The sequence below is a fragment of the Panthera onca genome, chromosome C2 (genome assembly GCF_046562875.1).
Source record: "Panthera onca isolate mPanOnc1 chromosome C2, mPanOnc1 haplotype 2, whole genome shotgun sequence".
Classification (NCBI taxonomy): Eukaryota; Metazoa; Chordata; class Mammalia; order Carnivora; family Felidae; genus Panthera; species Panthera onca.
The window spans coordinates 129595599-129610241 of record NC_138347.1 but is presented as its reverse complement, the minus strand read 5'-3'; the positions used below and the strand labels follow the sequence as shown (position 1 = coordinate 129610241).

At 41.0% G+C, this 14643-nt stretch overlaps 1 protein-coding gene and 1 non-coding gene across 7 annotated transcripts in view; both read left to right on the top strand.

Annotated features, from left to right (window-relative positions):
- Window positions 1–14643, top strand: part of TMEM108 (transmembrane protein 108) — a 402326-nt gene that overhangs the window by 240619 nt on the left and 147064 nt on the right. The gene's annotated exons all lie outside the window — the stretch shown is intronic.
- On the top strand, window positions 5266–5486 carry LOC132684499 (small nucleolar RNA U89). The gene has a single exon (XR_009612708.1). It is a non-coding gene; the product is annotated as a small nucleolar RNA U89 (small nucleolar RNA).

Genomic DNA, 14643 nt, shown 5'->3' with positions numbered 1-14643 from the left:
TTTAACCTCCATGTATTTGAGGGCTTTTTAAATTTTTTTCTTGTGGTTAACTTCAAGTTTGATAGTGTTGTGGTCTGAAAATATGCATGGTATGATCTTGATCTTTTTGCACTTGTTGAGGGCTGATCTGTGACCCCAGTATGTGATCTCTTCTGGAGAATATTCCATGTGAACTTGAGAATGTATATTCTGCTGCTTTAGGATGAAATGTTCTGAATATATCTGTTAAGTACATCTGGTATAATAGGTCATTCAACGCCATTGTTTCCTTGTTGATTTTCTGCTAAATGATCTGTCCATTGTTGTAAGTGGGGTGTTAATGTCCCCTACTATTATGGTATTATTATTGATGAGTTTCTTTATGTTTGTGATTGATTTATGTATTTGAGTTTCTCTATGTTGGGGGCATAAATATTTACAATTGTTAGATCTTCTTGATGGATAGGCCCCCATTAAGTATGATATAATGCCCTTCCTCATCTCTTGTTACAGTCTTTGTTTTAAAATCTAATTTGTTTGGGGCACTTGGAGAGCACAGTCGGTTAAGTGTCTGACTTCAGTTCAGGTCATGATCTCGGGTTTTGTGAGTTCAGGCCCTGCATTGGGCTCTGTGCTGACAGCTTGGAGCCTGGAACCTGCTTTGGATCCTGTTTCTCTCTCTCTGTATGTTTCTCTCTCTCTCTCTCTCTCTCTCTCTCACTCTCACTGTCTCTCTCTCTCACTCTCTGTCTCTATCAAAAATAAATAACCATTAAAAAATGTTTTTAATAAGTAAAAAAATAAAATCTAGTTTGTTTGATATAAGTATGGCTATTCTAGCTTTCTTTTGCCATCTGTTAGCATGATAAATGGTTCTCCATCTTCTCACTTTCTACAATTTTTTTTTAATGTTTAGTTATTTTGGGGAGGGAGGGAGGGACAGAGAGGGAGGAAGACACAGATCCAAAGCAGGCTCCAGACTCTGAGCTCTCAGCAGAGCCCGACATGGGCCTCAAACCCACGTGGGACTTGAACCTGTGAGATCATGACCTGAGCTGAAATTGGGCACTCAGCTGACTGAGCCACCCGAGCGCCCCTCCATCTCTTCACTTTCAACCTTCAGGTGTGTTTAGGTCTAAAATGAGTCTCTTGTAGGCAGCAAATAGATGGATCTTGTGTTGTTGTTGTTTTTTATCCTGATTTTGATTGGAACATTTAGTCCATTTACATTCAGAGTGGTTATTGAAAGGTATGAATTTAGTACCATTGTGTTACCTGTAGAGTTGGTATTTCTGGTGATGCTCTCTGGTTCTTTCTTGTCTTTGGTCTTCTGGTCTTTTTTCTCCACTCAAAGAGTCACCATTAAAATTTCTTGCAGGGCTCATTTAGTAGTCATAAACTCCTTTAGTTTTTGTTTGTCTGGGAAACTCTTTATCTATGCTCCTATTCTGAATGACAGCCTTGCTGGATAGAGTATTCTTGGCTGCCTATTTTTCCCATTCAGCATGTTGAATATATCCTGCCACTCCCCTTGGTCTGCCAAGTTTCTGTAAACAGATTTGCCATGAAACTGATCTGTCTTCCCTTGTAGGTTGATGACTTTTCTTCCCTTGCTGCTTTCAGGATTCTTTCCTTGTCTCTGTAATTTGTGAATTTGACTATGATATGTCTTGGTGATGGCCAACTTTTGTTGAATTTAATGTGAGTTCTCTCTGCTTCTTGGATTTTGACGTCTGTCCACTTCTCCAGATTAGGGAAGTTTTCAGCTATAATTTGCTCATATAAACCTTCTGCCCCTTTCTCTCTTCATATTCTGGGACTCCTATCATATCAGTGTTACTACATTTTAATAAATCGTTGGCTTCTGTAAGTCTGCCTTCATGATCCCTGATCTTTGTTTCCCTCTCCTTTTCAGCTTTAATATTTTCCATAATTTTATTTTTATTTTCTATGTTGCTAATTTGCTCCTCTACTTCATCCATCCTTGTTTTTATGCCTTCCGTTTGGGTTTACATCTCAGTTATAGCATTTTTAATTCCAGCATGACTAGATTTTAGTTCTTGTATCTCTTTGGAAAGAGATTCTCAAGCCCAGCTAGTATCCTTATAATTGTTGTTTTAAATTCTAGTTCAGACATGTTACTTCTATCTGAATTGATTAAACCCTTTGCCATCATTTCTTCCTGTTTTTTTGAAGTGAATTCCTCTGTCTTATGATTTTGGAGGAGGAAAATACCATAATAATAGAATGAAATATAAGTTTTAAATTTGTTAAAAAATCAAATAAAGGAAGCTATATCTTAGGTGTGTTTTAGTCTGCTTGTTAAGATCTTAGGTGTGTTTTAGTCTGCTTGTTAAGAGAAGCTTGATAGAAAAAAGAAAAGAACAGAAAAAATTAAAAATTAGAAAAATTAAATATAATAAAATAAAAATTTTGCTCTTTCTGTATCAAAGAAAACAACAATTAAAACAGAAAAAAACTGATCAAGCAAAAAAAAATAAATAAAACCCAAATGAAGCTAGATCTGCTTTCCCCTAGAACTGAAACTATGCAGCAGTCTATGTACAGTAGACTAAGCACATAGAAAGGATTTTTGCTGGTGTTTTGGGAGAGGGGGCTGGTGCTCTGATTCTTAGGTCAACTTGCCCTAGTGGAGATGTGCCTGGAGGGTACAGGGAGTAGAGCTGCCTCCTCCACTTGTTGGCACTGTTGAGCTCACTGGGGTGCATCCATGTTGGGCTAATACTGAAAATGGCTTCATCCTCCTCTCTAGTCTCTAGAGCGTGATGTTTGCACCCTCACAGACATGCGGTGAATCACCCTTCCTGTGTCTGCCCCTTCCATCAGCTCCTTGCCTTCCCCCTGCCTATCTGAGCTGTCTGCCTACCAGGCGGCACCTCCCTCCATCCAGAGTTTTATCTCAGGCATGGCTGTATTTCAAAACCCCACACTTCAGAGTCCCCAGCGGCTCGGACCCGCAGTGATCCTCTAGTGATCCCAACATTGACTGGTGCAGGCTTATCTTAGGAAACAGTCATGCGACTGCACAGTAGCAGCAGCTTAGAGTTTATGGTAAATCACAACACACAAGCAGCACCAGGGTTTGCTGCCCTCAGCCAGAGTCTTTGTTCCCATATGGGGAATGTGGCAGCTTGATGGCACCTGCTGGGTCTTTTGCCTGTGGAGAGGCTGTATCACCTCTACCAAATGCACTCCAAGAAGGGGAAGTGCTTCTCCCCTTGCAACCAAGGGGATCCTTAGATCCTGCTGCCCACTCCCGGGGATACATCCTGCTTCCTCACCAGAGCACCACCAGGAACAGACCTCTGAAACTTCAGACTCTGCTCCACTGTTTATAAAAACTGGTGATATTGAAACCCTCTCCTTTTTCCCCTGTCAGTGGTTTGGGGAGCCATTTTCTTGTGCAGTCCCCTGCGCATTTTTACTCTTTCCATCTAGCTGCTTTCAGGAGAGTGCTTCTTGCACAAACCCAATGGGCTGCCCACTCTACTACCCTGCCCCCCAGTCTTTCTGCTCTCCACACAAAGGGCTCCCTTCCCTCTGCAGCACCAAGGCTCTTCTCTCCCTCAGTTCACCTCTCTGCACTATGTACCTCCTGTGTTCTCTCCCTCAAATTATGCAGATTGTTCTGTTAGTCCTCAGATCAATTTCCTCGGTATTCAAAATGGTTTGATGTTGATCTAGCTGTGTTTGAGGGATGAGACAAGCTCAGGGTCCCCTTACTACTCTGCTATCTTAACTACTAGTGTCATAACTTGAGAGACCATCATTCAACTGACTATAGCATAATATTCCTGTACTTTATAGAGTCTTTAATGTAAGTACAGTGCCCAGTTCAAAACAGGTACTCAGTAGGGAGTGGTTGTGGGTCCAAGAGTGAGTAGTGTGTGAGGAAATGAACTACTGAGTTTGGTACAGCTTTTTAATAAAAGTTTTACCATAAAGTAAGGGCAAGAGAAGACAGTAGTTGGTAGTAAACAAAAGGCTGAGTGTTTAAAAAAAAAAAAAAAAAAAAAAAAAAAGAGTGGTTTGGGCTGGTATAAAAGCTCCCAGGAAGGTTTTAGTATAGGGCTGTGAGCTTCAGAGGACATGAGGTGCACACTGATGGTGAGCCCTCAAGGCAGGAACAGATCCAGATGTGATTCCCATGTCTATATGTAACTGGTGCCCAGGGTATGTTTCTAACCTTGCCAGTGAATGCTAGTGCTGGGTACATAATTGTGCCATGTCTGATGAGAAGAAGCAAGAATGAGATTCCTGTGTCCTCTCATCAGTGAGTCTGTTTAACAGTGAGTATAATGATTTCCCTGAGATGTTCTCTCAAAGTCAAACAGCTGTCTCCCCACAGGACAGAGCTCAGGCTATGTGCAAGCTGCTGTGAGGTCTGCTAATTATAAGAGGGCATAGGAGAGAGCACAAGAGCCCTTTGAGATTAAAAAAAAAATGTAGTTTACTTTGAAATTCCTTAGTTAGATGAAGAAATGAAAATGTGCCCACTTTCCCCTAAAGGCAGAGAAGCAAGGGTTCAGGAGTTACCTAGATAAAAGACCATGCCCTGAGTATCTGCTAGGTCATCCCTAGCATCCCAGGTTACAACAAGGAGATGAATAAAAAGGGGAGAGTTGGAAGCTCCAAAGTGGGGCACTTAATAAGGGTGGTAATTTATTAAGGTTCCAACTCTGGCCTGCAGGTCATTATGAGGCATGAACAGCCCCCCAGGGTTAGGGAGTGCCAACTTGAAAGGAAGCTTGAGTAGCTGGGCAGCTTTCTTGTCTGAACACATGGGGTCACATCTAAGCAGCTTACCATGGCATAGGAGAAGTCCTAAAGGTGGAAAATAAGGCTCAGAAAAATGCAGTCATATTATTTCTTTGATATCTTATTGTTATTTTGACCTGTGGTAAATCCAGAATAATTGAGCTAAAAAATAAAACCTAATTCTTAAATAGCTTAGCTCTAGAAATTCCATCAGGGGAAAAATGTCCCACATTTCACCGTTGGTCTCATATTGTCAAGACTCATTTCTCTTTTGGTGAGTGTCACAGGTTGGGCTCCCTGGAAGACCTTAAGCCCTTAGATAAAGAGTCTTTGAGCCCTTAGATAAGCAACGTGTTAGGAAGCAGTTCCCAGGAAACCTACAGGAGCATGGGAAGTGGGCATGAAAAGGAAAAGAGGCCCAGCAAGGATACGATATCAAGCAAAGCCCCACAGAGGCCAACATGAGGTTAGTTTCTCTTGTGAGCTCTGGTAAGAGTGCAGATCACACCCCTTCATGAGGACAGAGATACAACATTGTATTCCTGGATTTGTGGGTCCTTGGATGTGCCAGGCACTGGTTTAAGCACTTTAAATTAGTGACATAGCTGGCCTTGCCTCCATTTCTGCTGCTGCATCAAGTTTCTGGCAGTTGCCTGCAGGGGAGCCCACAGGTGGGGACCAGTGTGGGACTAGGCATGAACTATGTGAGCACAACCTTGAATCTGACACCCAAGAGAAGGGCTGGAATAGTAAGGATGGAGCCAGGGATTGAAACTGGGTGTTATGTAAACCCTTAACCCCAACCTTCTCACCTTGGAGAAGTCCTGAACAGGAACCCTGGCTATATCAAACTGCCATGATCCAGGCATCCTAGAACATCTCCAAGATGATTGCCACATCACAGAACCATATCTTTTTCACTGTTGACAACCTTGTGCTGAACCTACAGGATGAAAGTTTTACCTGGGCAATGACAGCCTCATCAAGGGTGAGAAATGAGAGCCTGGTCACCAGGAACTCCATGCCCAGAGAAGAAGTGGATCTGTTTCTCCCCTGATTTTTGAAGAGCAGTTTGGGGTCCAGCACACCCCCATCCTGCTTCCAGTATCACATGTGATGGTCTCTTCTGCATCTGTCCTCCCAAACCTTTTTGGATGAAAAAAGCCTGACCAATTTTCAGTGGAATGATTTTGCTCCTTCCTGTGTTGGTCAGAGGTGCTGGGACAGTGTGATTTCTGAGTGATTTCCTACAGTGTTGATTCTTCCCTCCAGGTTGGGAGGCAGTAACCACCATCTCAGGAATTCTCAATAAATTTTTACTACTTAAAAAAAAAAATTGGAAGGATGCCTAGGTGGTTAAGTCGGTTAAGCATCCAACTCTTGATTTCAGCTCAGGTCATGATTTCGTGGTCTTGAGATCAAGGCCCACATTGGGCTCTGTGCCGAGCATGGAGCCTGCTTAAGATTATTTTTCTCCCTCTCTCTTGCCCCTCACACACACGCTAAGAAAAAAATTTATTACATTTAATACATTTAACACATGCAAAGCATTTGGAACAGTGCCGTAAATGTTGGGTTATTATTATTCTTACCACCATCACCATCCCTTCCCCTACCCCTCCCATTTCTCTGGACTTAAAGTAAAACCTCATTTCTCTTTCATTCCTAGGATTTTGTTTTCATTTTCATGCTTCATATTACAAACTATTGTATCTCCCTCCTGTCCCCTATTAGTCCCTCTCCTAAATCTCATTCATTGAGAATCAGTCTGTATGTTCTAAGAGCTGGAGGTGACCAATGAAAGGCTGTGAAGCCATCCATCATGCAGCCCCTTCGTTACAGGTGTCCTTGAAATTCCCCCTGATGTGGTCTCATAGGCTTCTCTTGTGCATTATTAAATTGTGATGATAAATGAGTATGACCGGGTATGTTATTCTTTCGCTGGAGATGTGACTCTTGTAGATGTGGTCTCCTTGGAAATGTTTTCCCATAGGCAAATCTTTGGCAGAGTCATTGCCAATCTAAGAATCCAGATTTCCCAGTCAGTGAGTACTTGAAAAATACAAAGTTCTGAAAGCTAGGAAATTATAGACTTCTGAGGGAGTTATAGTATAATTATAAAGGAAGGAGGGCAGTCTCTGTGCAGGATATCTAATTGTTCTTAGGAAGCTGGTTCACATTTTAGAGGGAAACATTCTTGTGTGTATACCAGGGAATTTAGGAGTTTACCTTTGATACTGTATGAGAATGAGTTGGCTAAATATCAAATGATTTTCTTTTTCTTTAAAATAAAAAAAACAGAATGGCGAGTGGAAGAGGAAGGGAGGCATCAGATAAGCAGTTGCTAAATCCTAAAAGGGATTAGAGGTCAGGATATTTACATTTGCTCCCTTTCTTTCATTTTCCAGGACAGGATTTTTATTCTTTAGAATATATGGAAAAATCATATGCTTTCAGAATTGAAAGCAAGTTCCTTTACTAATTGCCACTCCATTTCACAGATGAAGAAACTGATGCTATCCTAAGAGGATAACTGTCCAAGATCTAAACCTATTTGATGTGAAGGTAGAGACTTTAACATGGCTCCACATACTCCTGGTGCAGTGCTTATTGTAGGATCTCCTTTCCTGCCACCTTTCACACTTGTATTCCAGTCACACTCATTTTCTTTTCCTTCCTCAAGTATTCCAACTTACTCCTTGCTTGGGGCTTTTGGCCATTCTCCCTCACCTGTCATGACTGGCTCCCTGCTGCTCAGACTTCTTCCCAACAGCTTTCTCACCACCTGGCTCTCTCCATCACGTTGCTCTAGTTTAAGTTCTGCATAGCAGTTGGCTATGATAGAGTTGGCTATGATAGAGTTGGCTGATGGAGTTTTTTGCACTTTATCTTTATTGTTTATATCTCCATTTGGAATGTCTGCTAAGAGCCATCATGCTATATTTCCAGCACAGAACAGTGCCCAGCAAATGGAAGACCTCCAACAAACATGGTATTAAGATAGAGTGAACTGGACAGAAGTCAGGAGCAATGGATAGGTTTCTTTGGTGGTTTCTTGGTCAAGTGAGACGTCATGTAGAGAGAAGTGAAATTGTGGTCTAGATTAGCACTGTTCCATAGACATAGAACACAAGCCACAATTTTAGACTTTCTAGTAACTATATTGGGAAAAAAAATGAAATTGTGAAATTAATTTTAATGATGTACTTTATTTAACCCAATATATCCAAAACATTTTCATTTCAACATATAAAAAATTATTAGTAAAGTATTTGCTTTCTTTTTTTTTTTTCATACCCGGTCTTTGAAACCCTGCATATAATTTGTACTTACAACACATCTCAATGTTGACACTGCATTTTGTCAGAAGTACTTGATTTGCATTTATATTTCATAAAATTTACACTTGAAAAATGAGATTCACATTCTTAAAATTTTTATAATAACTGAATTACTTGTTCATTTTACATTTAAATTAGTGAAAATAGAATAAAAATTTTAAATTCACTTCCTCAGTCATACTAGCAACATTTCGAGTGCTCAATGCCACAAATGCAAGTGGCTGCACAGATCTTTATTGGTTGCACCAGACTACTGATTTTGAAGTCGCTTAGCCCTTCCTGTCCTGCATCAGCCGTATGATATAGAGCCTGGTATGTGGGGCAGAGCACTAGGGCCTTGTGCCAGGATAGATGACTGCCTCTAGCCCACCGGTTTCTTGGCCATGATGTTAAGAAATAGGATTTTCTGGGGCGCCTGGGTGGCTCAGTTGGTTAAGCATCCGACTTCGGCTCAGGTCATGATCTCACAGTCTGTGAGTTTGAGCCCCGCATCCGGCTCTGTGCCGACAGCTCAGAGCCTGGAGCCTGCTTCAGATTCTGTGTCTCGCTCTCTCTCTGCCCCTCCCCTGCTCATGCTCTGTCTCTCTCTGTCTCAAAAATAAATAAAACATTTAAAAAAAAAAAAAAAGAAAAAGAAATAGGACTTCCTGTATCCTCTTAAGACCTTGAAAGTAAAGTTGCTTTATTCTGATTTGTTCCAGAAGGGCAAAATCAGAGAATTCTCCCAGTGCCCACAGAAAACACATAGTCCAGGGCTGAGCACAGCACAGTACACACGTGTGCACATCTTTCGAGGCATCAGACTCACAGAGCTTCTCAGGACTTAGAAAACACAAAGAGAATCACAGACAGCAGAGGGTCTGACTCCAGAGCAGCCCTGCTCAGGTGACTGACGTTGAGTGAGCTGCATGTCGCACATGTGCCCCATAGAGGCACTGAAAGTTTATCTGTATGGGAAGACTTTTTTTTCTCATTCTCTGCAAGGCCCTGAACTAATACTCCTTAGAATAGTGTTTTGAGATCCCTACCCCTTCTATGTGCCATCTCATTCTGATTTCTGCTGCAATCTTAGCCTGGCAGCACTGCATCTCCCTTAGTTACCAGGAAGCTTAATGATGCAGGGGGCAGAGATGTTATTTCTCCCAGTTTTCCTACACTTGTCCAGGAGGCCTGGGTATTGTGCTGTGAGCTGATTCTAACAGCAACCCTAAAGGAAATTACTTCGTGGTGTGTGGATCCCTTGGGAGAAGAACAAGGGTCAGCATTATACACTGAAACATTGGATGTCACAGGCTTTGGTCATGGCTCTAAGTTAATTATCAAGTGACAGTGTTTCTCTTCTAAGAACGTTAGCAGAGTAACTCTAATTGAGATATCCAGGGTGTAGAATCCCAGATAGCCAGGGTACCTGATGAGTAGACAAAAGCTAAAGTTTGCCATGGAAAAAACAGTCTAAAATCCTCACAGTTTGTAGGTAGCAATCTTCCCAAATGAACAAGCTATCAGGAATGGAATCCTTAGGATACTTTCCTACTTTAATTCCCTCTGTACAACCCCTGGATGGCACTAGACAATCTGGTACCCTTCTGTTTTCATTTTCTTTCAAGTCACTTTTTTTTTAATGTTTATTATTTTTGAGAGAGAGAGAAAGACAGAGAAACAAAGACCATGCAGGGAAGGGGCAGAGAGAGAGGGAGGCACAGAATCAGAAGCAGGCTCCAGGCTCTGAGCTGTCAGCACAGAGCCCGATGCAGGGCTCGCACTCACAGACCACGAGATTATGACCTGAGCCGTAGTCGGCCGCTCAACCAACGGAGCCACCCAGGAGCCCCTCAAGTCACTTTTATAAAGAACCTACTGTGTGCTGGGAATTATGCTAGGCATAGGGAATGAAAGGACATGAACCCCTCTGTCCAAGAGTTCCCAGGCTAGTAGAGAGAGAGGCTTCACACAGAAATTAGAGTATAAATGTGATTAATGTGATCCTTTATCATTCAGAGTGTCTGCTACATGTATGGCTCTGTGGAAAACTCTGGGAATACAGAGATATGAGACATAATCTCTGCTCACCAGAAGCTTGTAGTATAATCAAGAAAAGTACAGAAGATGTAAAGAAGATAGTGTGGTATAAGATACACTAAAATGTCACAGGTCAAGCCATGTTCTTAAATCCAGATTAACTAGTAATAAAGCTGACTTTTGATACAACTTCTAACTCCTCTATATATGTTTTAATTGGTTCCAAACATGGAGAGAGGCAGTGATTAGTCCCCATAACCAGCACCACAATCCAAGGAGATGATGACAACCAGCCTTTTGTACTTCATAAAGTGTTTCCCATCCCAAATGCCTTTTGTCATATGGGCAACCCTGTTGATAGGCATCATTTTTGTCACCATGTTGCCTTTAAGGAAATGGAAACCCAAAGAAGCCAAATGTGCTCAAGATCCCACAAGGAACTTGGACCCAAGTCTACTTACTCCGAGTTCAATATCTTTCTCAGAATGTCACAGCCTCCCATAGTTTACCTAAGTCACAGTTCTTGCAGTGGGAAACTGTGAGATCCACTGAGGATAGTTGTTTCATCTGATTGTGTGTTTTTTCTTCTTGGAGTTTTTCAACTTCAGTCAGTGAACTCCTTCAGCCTTTCCCTTGCAGTATATCTCATTTTGTTTTAGCAGCTCTGGTGTTTGGTCTTTTTGTCCACCACCACCCATTTCCGGGTCTGCTTAAAGAAATAAACAGTAGCGGGCGCCTGGGTGGCGCAGTCGGTTAAGCGTCCGACTTCAGCCAGGTCACGATCTCGCGGTCCGTGAGTTCGAGCCCCGCGTCAGGCTCCGGGCTGATGGCTCGGAGCCTGGAGCCTGTTTCCGATTCTGTGTCTCCCTCTCTCTGCCCCTCCCCCGTTCATGCTCTGTCTCTCTCTGTCCCAAAAATAAATAAAAAACGTTGAAAAAAAATTAAAAAAAAAAAAAAAAAAAAGAAAGAAATAAACAGTAGCAGGATAGAGGTATTGGCTCCCAAGTCAGATATTGGCTGGATGAAATTGGGGTACAGAAATGTTGCAACCCTTTGAGGCAATGGGCTATTCCTTTTATAAGCCTATGAATCTGTAGTTCATTTAGCCTCATTATTTCTTAGTTAACGAGCTCTGGTTTTGCCATCCTTATGGCTTTATTTTTAGAAGTCTTAGATTATTATAGCAACTGTGAAAAAGGATGGGAAACGAAATCTGGCTCCCAGTATACATCCTGCTTATTTCTTGAATTAAATTTGCCTTCATCGAGCCCTCAGAGGATGTTGCACCCACCCCTGCTATTGATTGAAAGCTGCTACTGTCACATGGTTGTTGATGGGGCTGTCAGGTGATAGAGATGTTTCAGGGTACTGCCAGTCCTCCTCCTTATCCAGTTGTTTGTTCTTGGTACCAGCTGGATGTGGGAGGGTAGAGGTGGAAAAGACCAGGTAGGAAGCATGGATAACTGTGACATTTCCTTGCCAAGTGAAACCTTAACAATTTGTGTTGAATCTGATGTTCTAGTCACGGCACTTATGCCTTGTTCAAGCTAATATGACAAGAGAAAGAGATCGTAATGGGACAACCCCACTGTACATCAAAGAGTGGCAATGATCTCAGGAAGCAAATAAAGATGGAAAACTATAGGGCTGCATCAGAGTAGCAAAAGGGCAGGGATGTTTCTCTCACACTATGGTTGATTATAGAAAAGCTCTGAGGGAATTGTAGAGGAAAAGCTAGAGTACTGAGCATGAAAGATGTGAACTTAGGTTTTACTGCTGCTTCCTGGGTCCTACAGCAACCATTTCTCCCCACATGCCCTGCTGCTGTCTCTGAGGGCCTTGCCTGCTGTCTTCTCCCCTGCCCTCACCTTGGACTTCTGCCTTTGTTTCTCTACCTGGCACTCCAGTTTCCTTGGACATTAGAACCCTGCCATAAATCGATCTCAAGATTGCCTACTAAGCTCCTGTCCGCATTTTCCCCTAGGGAACTGAATTCTGTTTCCCATAAATCCTCAGCCTTGAGGGCCTTTCCTCAACAGACTGGTCACCCACAGCTGTGACAGGAAAGCCAACTTGGCCTTGAGTCTTGGGTACTGGTTAAACTCCACACTAGATCTCTCATCACCTATCCAGACTAAGGCAGATATTACACATCCCTGTTGGACTTCCCAGGTTGTCAACAGCAGCATTTACTATAGCTAGTTATTTGTCTACACCTCCTCCTCCTGCCTGGTGTTGGCTCTTCTTTGACATCCTCACAGGCTCATTGCTGAGGGGCTACCATGCCTTATTGCCAAGCTCATCCAACATAGCTCATTTTCCTTCAGTATTTATGGTATTTCAAAAGAAAAAAATGCAAGATGTGGTCATGGGACTGGTGAAGAAATTTGTTTTGCTTTTTATTTTGTTTCCTCAGAAGGAGGATATGACCCAGTGGAGGAGTCCAGAATGGAAGAGATAAAGAGTATTTTGAATACGTTTAGGGTCCGAGAGTAATAAAGAATTAAGAATGCAGATAAAGGAATACAAGGAATTATTAGAAAAGGGATCATAGTTGAGTCTAGAATTATTATGAAAAAAATTCAAGGAGATAAGGGTGGTAGAAGGTCATGGAAGGAGATGAGAAAGAGGAGAAAAATAGGAAACAGAAAATGAGAGTTGAGAAGATGAAGGATTTTTTAAGTGACCCCTAATTCTGTAATTAGAGATCATAATGACGTGAGCAGTTTTATTTCCTATTCAGTACAATTTCCATAGAGAGTAAAAGCCCCCACAATCCCAGCATATAGGAATCTGAAAAGTCTAGTGGTTTGGCATTTGATGATTTGATATATCTTCTAAAATCCTGTTTTTCAACCACTGAGGCCATGTGCTAACTGCACAAGTAGACATTTTGGTTGAATTTTGGCAGAGGATTTGGGGCAGTGAGTGTATCAGAGACCAAAGATGTCTTAAGAAATGGAAGAGGAAGAAAAGTGAATCAAATGGCCGCCAGACCACTGGTTGAATAACAAAGTTTGTTAAATTTGCTGAATCCGAAAGTCAAAACACTATGATACAATGGATCTGTCCAATAATATTGAATTATATATATATATATATTTATTTATTTATATTATTATAATATATATGATAATAATTATATCATATTGTATATATTATATCATATATCATAATATATTATTTATATCATATCATATCATATTATACAGAGAGAGAGAGAGAGAGAGAGAGAAGCAGGGTCAAGGGTGCAGCCAGACCTTAGTGATGAGTTTTCAAGTTCATCAGGGATTCCTACAATAATGACATCAACTATTGGGTCTTAGTTGTTGCCATGGTTACTTAGATGCCACCAGGATAACCCTGATCATATTTATCCCATAACTGATGACATTTCAGAGGTGTGTTCCTTTGATTTGAAACCCAACTATAGGAAATAGCCTCATTTTAAATTAAGTTTTATAGTGAAAAATTTTCTTCACACTAAGGAATAAAGAACTTTAAAATTATTTGAATAATATGGTAATTTCAGTAATTATGTGTACAGTAGAACACATTTTAATAAGGAAATTTTAGTTTATGAAAAATATAATAGTTACATGTATTTTTCCAGCTTTATTGAGATATAATTGAAATATACTATTGTGTGAGTTTAAGGTGTACAGTGTGTTGATTTCACACATTTATATATTGCAAAATAATTACCACCATAGTGTTAACTAACACCTGCATCAAATCATATAACGTTATTTTTTGTTGTGAGAATATTTAATATCTACTTACTCTCTGCAACTTTCAAGTATGTAATACAATATTGTTAACTATATTCACCATGCTGTACATCAGATATCAGGAACTTAATCATCTTAGAACTGGAAGTTTGTACTCTTTGACCAACATCTCCCCATTTCCCCCACCCTACCCCATACCCTTGGTAACCATCATTCTAATCTGTTCTATGAATTCAGCTTTTTTAGATTCTGCATATAAGTGAAATCATACAGTATTTATCTTTCTCTGACTTACTTCACTTAGCAAAATACCCTAAGGTCCATCCATGTTGTTACAAGCAGCAAGATGTCCTTTCTTGTGGCTGAATAATACTCTTGTGTGTGTGTGTGTGTGTGTGTGTGTGTGTGTACACACACACACACACACACACACACACACATACATACTATATCTTTATCTGTTTATCTGTTGACTGACACATTGTTTCCATATTGTGGCTATTGTGAGTAATGCTGCAGTGAATATGTGAGTGATCTCAAATATTTGAGATCCTATTTTCACTTTTTTTTGACTATACACCCAGAAGTGGGGTTGCTGGATGATATGATAATACTACCTTTAATTTTTCAAGGAACCTCCATACTGTTTTTCATAGTGGCTGTATCAGTGTATGTTCTTACCATCAGTGTATAAGGGTTCCCTTTTCTCTGCATCCTTGTCAACGCTTCTCATCTCTTATCTTTTTGATGATAGCCATTCTAACAGATATGAGGTGTTTTTCATTATGGTTTTG